A 17,021-nucleotide genomic window follows, 5' to 3' on the forward strand; every position below is an offset into this window, starting at 1 on the left:
GTTGGTGCAGACTCGATAGGCCGAATGGCCTCCTTTTGCATGGTAGGGATTCTATAATTCGAAACAGAGAGGAAAGACCTGGCAAAGAGTGCCCTCCTGTGGTAACAGTCACCCACATCTGGAGCATTGCACATTGTGGAAGTGTGGGCTTCAAGCTGTATTTTCGGTGCTGTTTTGTGTGCAAAATGACCCCCAAAGCCTGGCTCCATTTTGGTCAGGGTGTTAGCCTGGGCCCCGGTTTTTGCAGCAGAAGTGTGCACAACTATTTTTGACCTCACTGCCCCATCTAATACTCTCTCTTAAACACGCACAGCTCAGTATGCATACCACAACAGGAAGGGTCCTCATTAGCACTACTTAGAAGATCAACAATCACTCTCAGGTTCATTTGCTGATTGAGTTCTACTGGATCCTTCTGGGTTTGCTGAAGGTTCCTGCTGCTAGGTAAAGTTGCTGTATATTAAAGAAATTCTGCTGCAAGTGCCTACAACCTTGGTTCTCACTTCTGTTCCCTGTTACAGGCACTGCGTTTGACGCAAGATGTTAGGTTGGATACAAAATTGGACACAAAGTTGGCTTGGCGACTGAAGCCAAAGGGCGGTTGTGGAGGGTCGTTTTTCAAACTGGAGGCCTGTGACCAGCGGTGTGCCTCAGGGATCGGTGCTGGGTCCACTGTTATTTGTTATATCTGTAAATGATTTGGATGAGAATGTAGGAGGCATGGTTAGTAAGTTTGCAGCTGACACCAAGATTGGTGGCATAGTGGATAGTGAAGAAGGTTATATAAAATTGCAACAGGATCTTGACCAATTGGGCCAGTGGGCCGATGAATGGCAGATACAGTTTAATTTGGATCAATGTGAGGTGTTGCATTTTGGAAGATCGAATCGGGGCAGGACCTAATCAGTTAATGGTAGGGAGTTGGGAAGAGTTCCAGAACAAAGAGATCTAGGGGTACAGGTTCATAGCTCCTTGAAGATGGAGTCGCAGGTGGACAGGGTGGTGAAGAAGGCATTCAGCAGGCTGGGTTTTATTGGTCAGAATATTGAATACAGGAGTTGGGACGTCTTGTTGAAGTTGTACAAGACACTGGTAAGGCCACACATGGAATACTGTGTTCAGTTCTGGCCACCCTATTATAGAAAGGATGTTGTTAAACTAGAAAATGTGCAGAAGAGATTTACGAGGATGCTACCAGGACTTGATGGTCCGAGTTATAAGGAGAGGCTGGATAGACTGGGACTTTTTTCCGAGAGCGTAGGAGGCTTAGGGGTGATCTTATAGAGGTCTATAAAATAATGAGGAAACATCGATAAGGTAGATAGTCCTCATCTTAAGGTAGAGGAGTCTAGAACTAGAGGACATCGGTTTAAGGTGAGAGGGGAGAGATACAAAAGAGACCAGAGGGGAACATATAGGGGCTGGTTTAGCACACTGGGCTAAGTAGCTAGCTTGTAATACAGAACAAGGCAGCAACGCGGGCTCATATTCCCGTACCAGCCTCCCCGGACAGGCGCCGGAATGTGGCAACTAGGTGCTGTTCACAATAACTTAATTGAAGCCTACTCGTGACAATAAGCGATTATTATTATTATTGTGACAATAAGGGATTATTATTATTATTGTGACAATAAGGGATTATTATTATTGTTAATATGTTTTCACACAGAGGGTGGTGAGCATCTGGAATGAGGCGGGTACAACGTTGTCTTTTAAAAAGCAATTAGACAGTTACATGGGCAGGGTGGGTATAGAGGGATATGGGCGAAATACAGGCAATTAGGACTAGCTTAGTGATAGAAACTGGGCGGCATGGACAAGCTGGGCCGAAGGGCCACACAGCAGGCACGGTCTGCTACATCCTTGCCATCATGAGGGCAAAGCTCTGGGTGCGGGTTAATGACAACAGCGGGTGAGGAAGGGAAGGAATGGAGGAGGAAACCAACACATCCTCTTTAGCCCGGCTAGTCCATAATCAGCTCATTCGACTGCTCAGCCCCAGTTTCCCATTCTACACCTCACCTTCCTCTCTCACTGACCACCAGAGAGTTCTCCTGGGCACCTCAGAGCAAAATTTTAAACAAACTTTATCAAGCAAACCATTTACAAGACAATTAGTCACCCATTACATTCAGCTGGCGCCTGTCATCCGTGTGCCCTTGGCTGTCATAATGCCCCCACACCTTTGCTGCTGGAAGGCTGTTGACTTTCACTGGGAGAGATTGCAACTGGCCTTGGACTGGAACCCTGAGCACCTCGGTGATCGCAAACACCCAGCTTTGGATTGCAACACCCCCGCATGGCCGGCATCTATCTGAGCTGGCAGCCTGACAGGGAATAGCAAGGGTGAGAGGACAGCCAGTTCCTGGCCCACCGAGCCACTGCCACTTGCCACTCGGGTTGCGGTGAGGAAAGCCAAGAAAAGCGAGCTTGTAAATCAGAATAGCGTGTAGGATGAGGGGGAAGTGGGAAGGAAGATCAAAGGTTATGCCATCACCTTTCATCGTTCCAAACCTGCTTCCCGTACACCGCCACTGAACCTATCCCCCCTCACCTTGAACTTGTGCCCCCTTGTAATTGTCATTTCTGCTCTGGGAAAAAGCCTCTAACTGTTCACCCTATCTATACCCCTAATAATTTTATAAACTTCTATCAGGCCACCCCTCAGCCTCCATCTCTCTAGGGAGAACAATCCCAGCTTATTCAATCTCTCCTCATAGCTAATACTCGAACCTGCCTCCCATCCATTGACAACATCTACAGCTCCCGCTGCCTGGGGAAAGCGGGCAGCAGAATCAAAGACCCCTCCCACCCGGCTTACTCACTCTTCCAACTTCTTCTATCGGGCAGGAGATACAGAAGTCTGACAACACGCACAAACAGACTCAAAAACAGCTTCTTCCCTGCTGTCACCAGACTCCTAAAAGACCCTCTTATGGACTGACCTGATTAATACTACACTCCTGTATGCTTCACCCGATACCGATGTCTATGTATTTACATTGTAGACCTTGTGTCGCCCTTTTATGTATTTTCTTTTTATTTTATTTTCATGTACTAAATGATCTGTTTGAGCTGCTCATAGAAAAATACAAATACTTTTCACTGTATCTCGGTACACGTGACAATAAACAAATCCAATCCAATACCCTCCAGACCAGGCAACATCCTGGTAAACCTTTTCTGTACTACCTCCAAAGCCTCTACGCCCTTCTGGTAGTGCGGTGACCAGAATTGGACACAGTATTCCAAATGTGGCCTAACCAACGTTCTATATAACGGCAACATAATTTTCGAGCTTTTATACTCGATACCCCATCCTATGAAGGCAAGCATGCCATATGCTTTCTTTACCACCATTTCCACCTGTGCTGCCATGTTTAAGGATCTGTGGACCTGCACACCCAGATCTCTCTGTGTGTCTATGCTCCTGATGGTTCTGCCATTTATTTTATAGCTCCCACCTGAATTGGATCTACCAAAATCCATCACCTTGCATTTGTCTGAGTTAAGTTCCATCTGCCATTTCTCTGCCCAATTCTGCAGCCTATCTATATCCTGTTGTATTCTCTGACAATCTTCATCACTATCTGCAACTCCTGAAATTTTAGGATCATCTGCAAACTTGCTAATCAGACCCGCTACGTTTTCTTCCAAGTCATTAATATATATTACAAACACAGGGCCGGCCCAAGGCACCGGCAACTCGGGCAGTCGCCTGGGGCGCCATGTGCTAGGGGGCGCCAGACTCGGGTCCCGCGCATGCGCAGTTGGGTCGGTGCCAAATGCGCATGCGCGGTGGCCGCCCTCCCCAGGGCGGCCCCCTCGGCCCCGCCCCCGCACCTCGGGCCCGCCCCCCTCGCCTCGGGCCCGCCTCGGGCCCACCTCGGGCCCGCCCACCCCGCCTCGGGCCCGCCCACCCCGCCTCGGGCCCGCCCACCCCGCCTCCGCCTCGGCCCCGCCCACCCCGCCTCCGCCTCAGGCCCGCCCACCCCGCCTCGGGCCCACCCACCCCGCCTCGGGCCCGCCCACCCCGCTTCCGCCTCGGCCCCGCCCACCCCGCCTCCGCCTCGGCCCCCCCCACCTCGGGCCCGCCGCCCCCCCCGCCTCGGGCTCGGCCCCCCCCGCCTCGGGCTCGGCCCCCCCCCCCCCGCCTCGGGCTCGGCCCCGCCCCCCACCTCGGGCTCGGCCCCGCCCCTGCCTCGGGCTCGGCCCCGCCCCCCCTCGGCCCCCTGGCCCCGCCCCCCTCGGCGCCCCCCCCCGGCCCCGCCCCCCCCCCCCCCCCCCCCCCGAAGGGCGCCGATGTTCAGCTTGCCCTGGGCGCCAGCAACCCTAGGGCCGGCGCTGTACAAACAGCAGAGGTCCCAGTACTGATCCCAGCGGTACACCACTAGTTACAGACCTCCATTTGGAAAAACACCCTTCCACTGCTACCCTCTGTGACACAGGGAATGACCCAGTGATCATTGTCTTATTAGTACATCCGGACTCCAGATGCCTTTGATAAAAGATTGGTTGGAACCAAACAGAGACGAGGAGGAATTTCTTCAGCCAGAGGATGGTGAATCTGTAGAACTCTTTGCCGCAGAAGGCTTTGGAGGCCAAATCACTGAGTGTTTTTAAGACAGAGATAGATAGGTTCCTGATTAATATGGGGATCAGGGGTTATGGGGAGACGGCAGGAGAATGGGGATGAGAAAATATCAGCCATGATTGAATGGTGGAGCAGACTCGATGGGCTGATTGGCCTAATTCTGCTTCTATGTCTTATGGTTTTATACTGTTACAAACTAATGAACGTGTATTGCTTATTTACACTGATAACAGAGACTGATCTCCGCAGGATTCGAAGCTTCTTCCCTCACATTCCAGGTCTACCATATACGAGGTTCACTGCAAGAACTCACCAAGGCTCCTGAGGCAGCACCTTCCAAACCCACAACTAATAGAAGGACTACAGGGCAGCACGGTGGCATAGTAGTTAGCACTGCTGCCCCACAGCCCCAGGGTCCCAGGTTCAATTCCGGCCTTGGGTGACTGTCTGGCCCGGTTTCCTCCTACAGTCCAAAGATGGTTTAGCCATGATGAATGTGTGGGGTTACGGGGAGATGGCGGGGGAGTGGGCCCAGGTAGGATGTACTTTCAGAGGGTCAGCGCTGACTCAAAGGGCTGAATAGCCTCCTTCTGCACTGTAGGGACTCTATGACTCTAGGGTGGCACAGTGGCACAGTGCTTAGCGCTGCTGCCTCACAGCTCCAGCGTCCCACGTTCACTTCCAGCCTCAGGTGTTTGTGTGGAGTCTACACGTTCTCCCCATATCTGCGTAGGTTTCCTCCGGGTGCTCCGGTTTCCCCCCACAGTCCAAAGATGTGCAGATTAGGTGGCTTGGTCAGGTTAAATTGTCCCTCAGTGAAGAAAAGGTGAGTTGGGGTTACGGGGACAGGGTGGAGGCGTGGGCTTAAGTGAGGTGCTCTAGGGCAGCACGGTGGTGCAGTGGGTTAGCACTGCTGCCTCACGGCGCTGAGATCCCAGCTTCAATCCCGGCTCTGAGTCACTGTCCTTGTGGAGTTTGCACAGTCTCCCCGTGTTTGCGTGGGTTTCGCCCCCACAACCCAAAAGATGTGCAGGGTAGATGCATTGGCCACGCTAAATTGCCCCTTAATTGGAAAAAATGAATTGGGTACTCAATTTAAAAAAAAAAAATAATGACTAATTGATCTGTTTAAAAAAAAATGAGGTGCTCTTTCCAAGGGCTGGTTCCGAAGCAATGGGTGGAATCGCATCCTGCACTGTAAATTTTTTGATTTTATGTGATACCCAGAACAGCGGCTAAATGGGAACACCACCACCTGCAATTTCCCCTCCAAGTCACTCACTGCCCTGACTTGGAAATATCTTGCCTCTCCTTCACTGTCGCTGGGTATGAATCCCGGAACTATCCGGGGTCATGAAATATTTTTGGCTAACAGGGTTAAGGAAAATCCCAAAGCCTTTTATTCGTATGTAAGGAGCAAGAGGGTAACTAGAGAAAGGATTGGCCCACTCAAAGACAAAAGAGGGAATTTACGCGTGGACTCAGAGGAAATGGGTGAGATTCTTAATGAGTACTTTGCATCGGTATTCACAAAGGAGAGGGACAAGGCGGATGTTGAGGCTAGGGATGGATGTTTAAATACTCTAGGTCAAGTTGTCATACGGAAGGGGGAAATTTTGGGTATTCTAAAAGACATTAAGGTGGACAAGTCCCCAGGACCGGATGGGATCTATCTCAGGTTGCTGAGGGAAGCGAGGGTCGAAATAGCTGGGGCCTTAACAGATATCTTTGCAGCATCCTTGAGCACGGGTGAGGTCCCGGAGGACTGGAGAATTGCTAATGTTGTCCCTTTGTTTAAGAAGGGTAGCAGGGAAAATCCAGGGAATTATAGAACTGTGAGCTTGACGTCAATGGTAGGCAAACTGTTGGAGAAGATACTGAGGGATAGGATCTATTCACATATGGAAGAAATAGACTTATCAGTGATAGGTAGCATGGTTTTGTGCAGGAAAGGTCATGTCTTACAAACCTAATAGAATTCTTTGAGGAAGTGACAAAGTTAATTGATGAGGGAAGGGCTGTAGATGTCATTTACATGGACTTTAGTAAGGCGTTTGATAAGGTTTCCCATGGCAGGTTGATGGAAAAAGTGAAGTCGTATGGGGTTCAGGGTGTACTAGCTAGATGGATAAAGAACGGGCTGGGCAACAGGAGACAGAAAGTAGTGGTGGAAGGGAGTGTCTCAAAATGGAGAAGGGTGACTAGTGGTGTTCCACAGGGATCCGTGCTCAGACCACTGTTGTTTGTGATCTACATAAATGACCTGGAGGAAGGTATAGGTGGTCTGATTAGCAAGTTTGCAGATGATACTAAGATTGGTGGAGTTGCAGATAGCGAGGAGGACTGTCAGAGAATACAGCAAAATATAGATGGATTGGAGAGTTGGGCAGAGAAATGGCAGCTGGAGTTCAATCCAGGCAAATGCGAGGTGATGCATTTTGGAAGATCAAATTCAAGAGCGGACTCTGCGGTCAATGGAAGGGTCCTGGGGAAAATTGATGTACAGAGAGATCTGGGAGTTCAGGTCCATTGTACCCTGAAGGTGGCAATGCAGGTTGATAGAGTGGTCAAGCAGGCATACAGCATGCTTGCCTTCATCGGATGGGGTATTGAGTACAAGAGTCGGCAGGTCATGTTACAGTTGTATAGGACTTTGGTTAGGCCACATTTGGAATACCGCGTGCAGTTCTGGTCGCTACATTACCAGAAGGATGTGGATGCTTTGGAGAGGGTGCAGAGGAGGTTCACCAGGATGTTGCCTGGTATGGAGGGTGCTAGCTATGAAGAAAGGTTGAGTAGATTAGGATTGTTTTCATTGGAAAGACGGAGGTTGAAGGGGGACCTGATTGAGGGCTACAAAATTATGAGAGGTATGGGCAGGGTGGATAGCAACAAGCTTTTTCCAAGAGTGGGGGTGTCAGTTACAAGGGGTCACGATTTCAAGGTGAGAGGGAGAAAGTTTAAGGGAGATGTGCGTGGAAAGTTTTTTACGCAGAGGGTGGTGGGTGCCTGGAACGCTTTACCAGCGGAGGTGGTAGAGGCGGGCACGATAGCATCATTTAAGAGGCATCTAGACAGGCATATGAACGGGCGGGAACAGAGGGAAGTAGACCTTGGAAAATAGGAGACAGGTTTAGATAAAGGATCTGGATCGGCGCAGGCTGGGAGGGCCGAAAGGCCTGTTCCTGTGCTGTAATTTTCTTTGTTCTTTGTTCTATCTCGCTGACAGCACTGCGGGTGCACCTTCACCTCATGGACTGCAGCAGTTGAAAATCACTTATTGTCACGAGTAGGCTTCAATGAAGTTACTGTGAAAAGCCCCTAGTCGCCACATTCCGACGCTTGTCCGGGGAGGCTGGTACAGGAATCGAACCGTGCTGCTGGCCTGCTTGGTCTGCTTTAAAAGCCAGTGATTTAGCCGAGTGAGCTAAACCAGCCCCCAACACAGTTCCAGGAGACAGCTCACCACCACCTTCTCAAGGGACAATTAGGGATGGGAGCAAATGCCAGTCTAACCAGCGACACCCACATTCCTTGAAATAATAAAAAGAAATGTGATGTGACATGATCTGACATCATTAATGATGCACTCTAGCCAGTAGCATAACATCCATTAACCCTTTATCTGACTATTATCATCCCTGAATTAATGTTCTTTCATTAACTCCTCACTCCTGAAACTCTGCCTGTGAGACCCCAACATTTTCCAACCTGTATCAATGGTTCCAAGGTGCACCATGATTTCTGGCTGCTCCCCCCTCCTCACAGAGTGTCCTCCACCTGGGAGACCAATCAGGCCTCAGGTCTCTCACTCACACTCCACCTCGATGACTGTGAGCTGAACTATCTCAAGGCAGAGATACTTTCTGCAGAAGTGGAGTTGTGAAAATCGTGATTCACGTGTTTTAGAGGATTCGCTCCTTAAAGTTTTAAAGATTGAATTTTAAATGAAAGTTTTGTGGGGAAGATCCCTGGTAATCCTCATCAATGGGGTTCTGGAATTGGATGTTCTCTGGCTGCGGCATACCTTCGGATTGGTCCCTTCAGACGTTAATGTCTGCAATTGTAAAACATTGCGCTGAATCATGCTCTCTGTGCACAGAGTGGTGGCTGAGGCGAGAGAGCCAGCGTGTGGCCTTCCAGATGGAGTATTTTCTCCAGATTTTCTGGCACCCAGTGCACAGAGAATCTGGGGGTGTCATTTCCGCTGTCATGCGAGGTGGGACGGGGCCTAATAGAGCCAGCAAGGCCGGCTCACAGATTTGATTTGATTTGATTTATTGTCACATGTACCCAAGTACAGTGAAAAGTATTTTTCTGTGGCCAAGGGAACGTACGCGGGACGGACATAGTAATAATCGACAGATTACATTGACAAATGGTACATCGACAAACAGTGATTGGTTACAGTGCGGAACAAGGGGCCAAACAAAGCAAATACATGAGCAAGAGCAGCATAGGGCGTCGTGAATAGTGTTCTTACAGGAAACAGGTCAGTCCGAGAGGGAGTCGTTGAGGAGTCTAGTAGCTGTGGGGAAGAAGCGGTTCCTATGTCTGGCTGTGCGGGTCTTCAGACTTCTGTATCTTCTGCCTGATTGAAGGGTCTGGAAGAAGGCAAAGCCTGGGTGGGAGGGGATTCTTTTGCAATGCTGTCTGCCTTCCTGAGGCAGCGGGACAATCAAGGGCGTTAAAAAGAAGCCACCCCTGCACCTCTATGGACACGGGGACACCACCACCACCCCTCCCCTCCCCCCACACTATCACTCGGGCAACTCCCCCTCCCCTCCCCACCCTCCATACAAGCACTGGTAAAACCTCAACTCCCGTCAAAGTTTTTCATCTTGCATTTATCAGGACAACCACAAGAATGTCAAATTTCAAAGGGAATTTATGCTACCTGAGCGAAGGTATGCGGATTAGTTGGCAAGTGGGCTCTGATTGGTTGAGATATTGCCATGGCAAATGCACCAGGGAGCTGTTGTCCACCAGTAAGTTGTTCGTGTAGTTCTCAGCACACTCAGGATTGTTCAGCAAATACTGCCCCATTATTAAAAGATCTCTGACATTAGATATTATAGTATTATTTTTGCAAATGCAGGCTGGTTAAATATGGTAAATACTCTGCCTTTGGGAACAGCCAATGCGGTGTGCTGTTTGGTATGATCTGCCAGTCATTGGGACATACAGCCCACATACCGGGCATCACACCAACACTAGAATTCACATACCATGTTACTCATCAGGGGAGGCAATAGTCTCTGGAGATTCTTCCCGAAATCAGTCCCTCCCCCACCTTCAACATCCTCTTTCAATATTAAATTCTCTCTCCCCACCTGCCACCCCTTCCTGCTTGCCGTCCACCACTTCTTGGCCTGTGATGTGCGTCAGGCATTTTGCACCACGGAAGGCACGGTATAAATAGAACTCCTCACTGTGTGTCTTTCCTCCAGCATCTGTCAGTTGTGCTGACGGTTTCTATAATTCTTCAGCACTCATTTCCAAGTCTCCTTTCTTGCACAGCCCGCTCCGAAACCTTCCATTCAGTATAGCTGCCCACACTCCGAGGCAGACCGTGTAGAACTTCTAAAGGACACAGACCAGATGATGCTTAATGCAGAGAAATGTGAAGTGATTCATTTTGGTGGGAGGCACATGGAAACACAGTATAAAATAAAGGCTAAAGGGCGTGCAGGGGCCGAGGAACCTGGGTGTTACATGTGCAATAAAGTCGCCATAGTCCCAGATGACCACAGTCTGCTTTCCCCTTTGAGAGGGAGAGCGGACTGGTGGGGATTTAACCTGAGGGTCACCACACCTCAGACGAGGAGCAGGGTTGATAAGTTGGGGCCTTCATGGGTAACCCCAGCCTCAGCTCTGTATCACAAACCAGCTGTCAAGCCAACTGAGCTAAACGGGGGCCCTATGCACAAGTTATTGAAGGTGAAGATTGAGGGCATAGTTAATAAAGCATACAGTATCCTAGGGTTTATTAATAGGGTCCTGGAGCACAAGAGCAAGGGGGTTATGTTCAACTTGCAAAAAAAAAAGTGTGAGGGCTCATCTGGAACATTGTGCATTTTGGGAAGGATGTGAAAGCATTGGACAGAGTGCAGAAGAGGTTTACGAGGATGGTCCCGGCGATGAGGAACTTCAGTTGAGAAGCAAGATCGGAGAGGTTGGGCCTGTTTTCCTCGGAGAAGCGAAGCCCGAGAGGAGACCGGATAGAGGCGCTCAAAATTAGGAGGCATCTGGATAGAACAGATAAGGAGAACGTGTCCGCGCTCATGAAAGGATCGAGTAATGAAAATGAAATGAAATGAAAATCGCTCATTGTCACAAGTAGGCTTCAAATGAAGTTACTGTGAAAAGCCCCGAGTCGCCACATTCCGGCGCCTGTTCGGGGAGGCTGGTACGGGAATGTGAGGGCATGGATATAAAATAGTTGGCAAAAGAAGCAAAAGCGACCTGAGGAAAACCCTTCTCACACAGCGTGTAGTTCAGGCAAGGAGCGAGAGTGTGTGATGTACCATCAATTGAACGCGAGACGAGTTGCAGTACAAAAGTATGGCTTTAATCAGCTAGATGTTAGCCCTGCAGTCGATTACAGTATAAGGACGACCGCCGGGAGTACTGGGTATTTATACCCCGCCCTGGAGGCGGGGTTAACTCAGCCTCTTGACCAATCGGGGAGCCGTCACATGACTGGTCTCAACCAATCGGTCGAGAGGCACATGACCGACCAGGGCCAATGGTAAGCCGGTGTTCTGCACCAATGGCAGGCAGCTATGCTAATCATACCACCACAGTGTGGTGGAGGCAGTTTTACTCGAGGAACTCAAGAGGGAGTATGATGATTATTTGAGAAGGCACAATGTTCAGGGTTGCTGTAGAAGGCAGAAGAATGGGGCCCTGTAAAATGCTCGTTCAGAGAGCCATTGTGGAAACCGGAGCACCCGGAGGAAACCTACGCACACACGGGGAGAACGCGTAGACTCCTCACAGACAGTGACCCAAGTCGGTAATCGAACCAGGGACCCTGGAGCTGTGAAGAAACTGTGCTAACCACTGTGCTGCCATGCTGCCTTCGTGATCACCCATCCTTGAATTATCACGCCGGGTCTGAGCAAATTGCCTAAGTAGTGACATTTTATTTTTCTGGATGTCATTTTCTAGCCTTCTTTTCCCACTTGCAATTTCTCCATTTGCATCATGGTCTGGAGATGAAATTTTAAGCCTAGATCTTAGTTTCAACATTTCAATGGAGTCTATTTTCTTCCACTAATCTTGAAAAATTAAAAATGAAAATCGCTTATTGTCACGAGTAGGCTTCGATGAAGTTACTGTGAAAAGCCCCCTAGTCGCCACATTTCCGGCACCTGTCCGGGGAGGCTGGTATGGGAATCGAACCGTGCTGCTGGCCTGCTTGGTCTGCTTTAAAAGCCAGCGATTTAGCCCAGTGAGCTAAACCTGCCCCTTAATTTAATGCCCAGATTTCTGACGCCTCCCATATAAGTCACTTATGACTACCTATTGTAAAAATGTGAGCACATCTCCTGCCTGTCACATTGCATATCTTCAGCAATATTCTACTGTCAGACTTATTAATAAACAAAGGCATTCCAGGCAAATCTCGGGTCCAATGGCTGATTTATTCGTATTCAAATTATGTCCAACAATCCTCAAAAAAAGAAAAAAATGGCAGTTATTTACAGTATTTGTTAAGTAAGGGTATTGAAGGTGACAGAATCACAGCAGGTAGCTGGGGCTCAAATACAATCAGCCATGATCTAAGTGAATGGTGGAACAAGCTCAAATCCCCCCCCCCCCTGACAGCATGGTGGGTGTACCTACACCACTCGGACTGCAGTTCAAGATGGCGGCTCACCACCACCTTCCCAAGGACAACTAGGGATGGGCAATAAATGCTGGCCTAGCCAGGGACACCCACATCCCGTGAAAGAATATAAAACAAAATGGCCTAACTCTCTCCCATTAATAGCAAACATTAACATAGAAATCAGAAGTTCTGTCACCATTAGCTTTGAAATAATTAGGTCAGACATTTTGTCCTGGGTTCTGCATTGTAACATGTAACATTGTAACTCAGATTGACTTCAGTAGTGTCACAGTCATTGTGTCACAGAGTTTTATAGCATAGAAAGAGACCTTTCAGTCCATCATGTCTGTGCCAGCCATCAAGCACCTATCCATTCTAACCCCATTTTCCAGCTTTGAGTCTTGTATGTTGTGGCGTGTCAAGTGCTCATCTAAATGCTTCTTAAATGTTGTGAGGGTTCCTGCCTCTACCAGCCTTTCAGGCAGCGAGTTCCAGATTCCCACCACACCTCTGGGAGAAAAGGTTTTTCCTCAAATCTCCTCTAAATCTTCTGCCCCTTACCTTAAATGTGTGCCCCCTGGTTATTGATTCCTCTATTAAGAGGAAAAGTTCCTTCCTATCGACCCATCTATGTCCCTCATAATTTTCTATACCTAGGTCAGGTATCCTCAGCCTTCCATGTCTAAGGAGAACAACCCCGGGCTAACCAACGTCTCTTCATAGCTGAAATGCTCCAGTCCAGGCAACCTCCTGGTAAATCTCCTCTGCACCCTCTCCAGTGCAATCACAGTGACCAGAACTGAACAGAACTGAGCATTTTATACATGTCCATCATAACCTCCCTGCTCTTATATTCTATGTCTTGGCTAATAAAGGCAAGTATCCCATGTTCTTCACCACCTTATAGAATCATAGAATTTACAGTGCAGAAGGAGGCCATTCAGCCCATCGAGTCTGCACCGGCTCTTGGAAAGAGCACCCTACCCAAGGTCAACAACTCCACCCTATCCCAGTAACCCCACCCAACACTAAGGGCAATTTTGGACACTAAGGGCAATTTATCATGGCCAATCCACCTAGCCTGCACATCTTTGGACTTATCTACTTATCCTGCTGCCTTCAGGGATTTATGGACATGCACCCAAGGTTCCTCTGGTCCTCTGTACTTCCAGCGCCCTACCGTTCACTGTGTACGCCAATCTGTACCACTCTCTCATCAATTCTTCTCCTTTGGGATTGAGGGTGACCTGCTACTCCTCTGATAAATCCTTTGCATGATCTGTAGGCTCTGCAGGAAGGTATTGCTTGAAAGGTTGGACAGATGAGGGTATTTGGAGATTTGCGTTTCCAGTGCCTCAACCTCGCCTCTGCGTGTTCTCGATGAAGTCTCTCGTTTCTTTCCCAAATTAGGCCATCTTTCTCAGTCACAAGCCAAAGTCTCCCATCAGTCAGCGGGGATCTCTGATATCTTCGATGATGTTTTGAGGACATCCCTGAAGTGTCTCCGCTGACCTCCCGAGCGTCTCCTGCCATGACGAAGTTTGGAGCAGAGCGGTTGTCATGGTAAACCAGGTCCTTAGTCTCCGCTTTGAGATCCTGGTCCTCAGATACTCTTGACCTCAGTTGGCCAAAGATTGAGCTGGCAGGTTCGAGATGATGATGAAATGCGTCAGCTTTGTCTGCCAGACATTAAAAGGAGGCTCCCAAGATGCGGAAAGTGGTTCATATTTTCCAGGATTTCGCCATTGATATTAATTGATGGGGGGAGGTGTTATGCAGTAGGATCTGGCTTGAAAAGGGTCTTATATTTTCAGGTTTTTAGTTGAAGGCACATTTTCTCATACTTCTGTAGCCATGTAAAATGGCCACCTGCAAAGGACCATGGAAACTGTGGTCAATTTCAGACACAGACAGGTGCACAGCCTCTGTGTATTGCGCAAAGAAACCAGACTTGGCTGAAACTTCTATCCATTAAGAGTCTATCACCATTTCCCCCAGGACAATAGAGTTTGAATCAAGGAACTACAACAGTAGCACACTAACCGGCGCCACCCCACCTTATTTGGAAGGGCCTACGTGCCTGGGACAATGATAGCTAGGACCTGCCCAACTATTGAGGTATCTGCCTCCTAATTGGCTGAGATCAATGAGGGTGACTGAAAACCCTATCGATCCATTGGACCCGGAGTAAGGACCGTCCAAAAGGGCGCGAAAGAGACGAAGGATAAAAAGCTCTGCGCACTAGAGATTGATCTCTTTTGGGACCGGCCTGTGTGCGACCAACTGCAGCAAAACAACCAAGTTCAAGGACCCGCGACCATTCCTGAAGGACGAGCCCAGCTGAGACGAACCCAACAACTTCCAAACCGACCACGTGGACCCGGATAAAGGCCTTACCTCGCACAGTGACGGTCACTCGAAGTCAAGTAAAGGTCATCTTAGTCATTAGGTGTAGTTTAGTACGGAGCCATGTGTGTTACTGCATAGAGATACAAGTCTTGTGTTATTAATAAACTGTGTTTTTGAGCTAACATATTGGTTGTGTGGTCATTTGGTCGATATAAGAAACAGCTTGTGGTTCACCCCAAAGTAAAGAAGGCAACACTTCAAAGAAAGAATTGACAATGACCTGGAACTGAGTTTCTGAGTGGACACAGACACAAGCATCATTTACAGACTGATGATGGTATCTCTCCATATTTGGAGACAATGTGCCCAGGGTGTCTGTCACTTCTGGATTGGCAAGGCAGTGGAGGAGGATTCATGAGCGGCAGTCCTTTCCGCAGTTGGCACTGACCAAAGGCGTCGGCCCGAGATGAGCTGATGTTCTTTTCCTTGTCTTGGGATCTTCTTTCTGCGGGCTGGTCATTCCCTTTGTCCTCTGTTTTTCCACATCCTTCCTGACTGTTTGTCTCCAGGCAGCAGTGAGCACTCCCCATACATCAACCTCATCTTGACTGGTGCATAGATTAACATCCCACCTCACAAGAGATGACTCTCTGAAGTCCAATCGCCCATTCAGGCCAGCAGACCGTGAGGAGGCAGCATCTAACTGACTGGGGGCTGCCCCCGATCAGATTTAAACTAGAACTCAATCTGCTCTCCACCAATTGAGTGGGGGCTCATCACCGGTGCCTTGCTGCCCATTCCGTGCCCACGCAAATCAGGAATCTGGAGCATCCTCCAGGGAACAGGCCTGGGCAAATTCTATGGAGACCCCGAGTTGTCCAAGCAGCAGGATGTGAGGATTGTTCGATGGAAAGGATGAAATCGGCGCTGTTTGATACCAGCTCTGCTGGAGGAGTTGACGGAAATCGTACCACCTTGGGGAGTCCACTCCGGATTTTCTGTCCAGGTTTTCCTCCTTTAGCCTTCGTCGCTCCCAAGCCAACCAATCACAAGGCAGTAGGGCTATTTACCCACAGCTGGGGGTATGGTTCGTGAGCGCCGGGGCAAACCCACATGTCAGTGAGCCTGCATGTCCCGTGTCTGGGAGCCGGTCCTCCTGCTTGCTTGGATTCCCAAATACCCCAGTTTACCTGTGCTGCCACGGAGAGGAACTGTATAGGGCTTGCCGATGAAGAGGCCATGTGCTGACCAGAGGGTTCTCTTCTTGCCAGAGGTGACCAGCAGACTACCCCCTACACTAACACATTTGATGCACCACATCAACAGGAGACATCTAACTGATTTAGCACAGGGCTAAATCGCTGGCTTTGAAAGCAGACCAAGCCGGCCAGCAGCACGGTTCGATTCCCGTAACAGCCTCCCCGGACAGGCGCCAGAATGTGGCGACTAGGGGCTTTTCACAGTAACTTCGTTGAAGCCTACTCGTGACAATACGCAATTTTCATTTCCATACTGATCATCACTTGAACGCACTGGACCTCGGTACACGTGACAATAAATCTAACTCCAATCCAATCTAAACTCTGATTGACCTGAGATAGGGTTTACTTCACAAAAGGCAGACTCTGCGGCCTCAAAGAGACACATAGAAACATAGAGAAAAGGAGCAGTATGCTACTTGGCCCTTGGAGCCAGCTCCGCCATTCGATATTATCATGGCTATTCCAGCGCTCTCCCCATACCCCTTTCATCTTTAGTGTCCTGAAATCTATCCATTTCCTTTGTAAATTGTCATGATGTTGGGGAAAAAAGACTACGGAATTACGTCTCAAATATTAAACTTTAAAAATGACCTGAGTTTTATATTTTGACATGGGCACACACTCTAAAGATGGTTGACAATTTATAGCCTGCCACTGCTGCATAATATTCCGCGAAGAGACAATAGAGCTTGAACCCGCCCCTGTTTCCAGACAATTGACAGTGAGCAAGCATGGCAGGATTTGCTTTACATGTTCCCTGCATGACATGTCCACCCCCTCCCGTCGCTGGATTAACACCAGCAGCGACGGAGTGAGATCCATGATGGACATTAGTTGGCCACATAGGGGTCTAAATTAGTGGTGGGAGCCTTCCCAGAATGGACTTTATCGGAATGGCAAGGACCATTTGCCGCCCTCCTTCCCGACGGAATGCCTCATCACCAGCAAACCTGCCACAGGGGAGGGCACAATTATTAAG

This window comes from Scyliorhinus canicula, chromosome 8 (genome assembly GCF_902713615.1).
Source record: "Scyliorhinus canicula chromosome 8, sScyCan1.1, whole genome shotgun sequence".
NCBI lineage: Eukaryota > Metazoa > Chordata > Chondrichthyes > Carcharhiniformes > Scyliorhinidae > Scyliorhinus > Scyliorhinus canicula.